The 1,935-nt window shown below is 35.2% G+C and overlaps 1 pseudogene; it reads right to left on the minus strand.

Annotated features, from left to right (window-relative positions):
- Positions 1–528: 528 nt before the first annotated feature.
- Positions 529–1,286, minus strand: LOC149243111 (autophagy-related protein 18a pseudogene; annotated as a pseudogene).
- Between the last annotated feature and the right edge of the window lie 649 nt (positions 1,287–1,935).

Below are 1,935 nucleotides of genomic sequence, written 5' to 3' on the forward strand. Positions count from 1 at the left end.
AATGGTTGAAATAAAAAACCATTGAATTTATGAAACCTAAATGGATTAGAAATTCAACTTATTACATTATAAGATAATGCATAATTATATTTAACTATATAATGTTACTTCATTCTCCTTCCTCAGGCATAAGAAACTATACAACCTAATACATGCTTCACCAAATTGTACCCACTACAAGATTGTTTTCAAGAAAATTACATTCAAACACCTTCATATGGGCTTAAATGTACAAGAAATTGACTTCTTCTCTTAACAGTATTGCCCGAAAGAGCATAGAAATAGCCACGAATAAGCCTAATGGTGTTTTAATAGTAGTTTAGCCAACCTACATTACTAGCCAACACTGACTCAAAACCCTATAATAATGTTCACAACTTTCACCTACCAGTACTTAGGCATGGAACAATTCCCCAATTGATCAATCAATTAGATATAATACATAAGAACATTAATATGGCCATCGTGATTAACTCTTGTCTACGAAAGAAGCTTTCTTTTAAGGTCAATGTTTCAAAGCATGAGTCTTTAACTAAGGATTGATGGGGATTTAACGACCAATATAAATGTTTCAAACATAATAAGTAGAGATGAAAGCCATACCTCTTGTAAGCGAGTTGCATTGAGGGTGTTGAAGATCCTTATAAGAGTCCCCTTTATACTAGCAACCACAAGGAGGCTGCCATCATGGGTGAGCGCAAAGCATGTGATGTGAGAGTCATGGGAAATTATGAATCTGGTCCTCTTGAAGCCATAATGCTCGAACCTCATCTACTCATGGTACAAGCCTAAGAAGGCCAACATGAAGCTATTGGCAGCATGAGAAACAACACACAAATCCTTATCGTTTTCTATCATCTCAACATGATTCATCAACTTCAAATCCACAAAATTGTACACAAAATCTTGTGATCCAACACCACCACAATCTGATCTCATCTTAGCTTCATGGCTCGAACCGTAGACCTAAAGGATAATTCCCTAATATAGTGGCTCTAATGATCATCCCAGATCATGACCTTATTGGGTGGGTACTGGGGATTCGAAACCCTGCCCATGAGGGCCAAAATATTACATCAGAATAACATCTCCACAACAAAAATACCACCATTGTTGAAGTCCCTTCTAAAGGTTTCTCTGAATGGATCGTAGTTGTAAACCTGGAAACCTTGCTCTGTGCCATAGAAAAAACAACCAAAGTCCAACTTGGAAACCCTACTCTGTGCCACAGGAAAACAATCGAAGTCCAACCTGGAAACCCTACTCTGTGCCACAGGAAAAACCATCGAAGTCCAACTTGGAAACCCTACTTTGTGCCACGAGAATAACAATCAAAGTCTTGGTTGGATGATACATAGAGCATTGAGAATTATTCACTGACAGTATCTAGGGAAGACGACGAATTTGGTTTTGGATCAAGAGAACATAGGTACATTCCTATTGTTGGGCGATGAAAAATTCGTATTATCACCTTCTATACAAAATATAAATAAAACAACCCAACCAAAACAAAGCTTTAAAATACAAACATCTTTCAACTTAAAGAAAGGTGATAATTCAAGCTTTATTTTTTTTAATTAATATCATTGTATAGTTGTGTTGTTTGTTCAAGGTAATCTCAAACATCAAATGTGATAATAATCAAATATCAATATCAAATGTAATAATAATCAAATATGAGCATTGGACATACATTATGCAAGATTCCTCCCGAGATATTTTATCTTTGGTCTTTCCCTCAATTTCACTTGCATGAGGGATTGCAATTTTTTGTAGCTTTTGGCCATTAAAAGAATATAATTGTCATAGTTGGCCTATATGGAAGGTCAAGTGGCGAATATATATTGGCTTAGTATGTTATTTCTAGTGTTTGTTATTGTTTGGAAATAATTTTGTTAGCATTATTGATATTTAACAAAATTATTAGTTGGCATG

The sequence above is a fragment of the Pinus tabuliformis genome, chromosome 8 (genome assembly GCF_031772625.1).
Source record: "Pinus tabuliformis cultivar Carrire ecotype Pingquan chromosome 8, CPIR1, whole genome shotgun sequence".
In the NCBI taxonomy this organism is placed as follows: Eukaryota; Viridiplantae; Streptophyta; class Pinopsida; order Pinales; family Pinaceae; genus Pinus; species Pinus tabuliformis.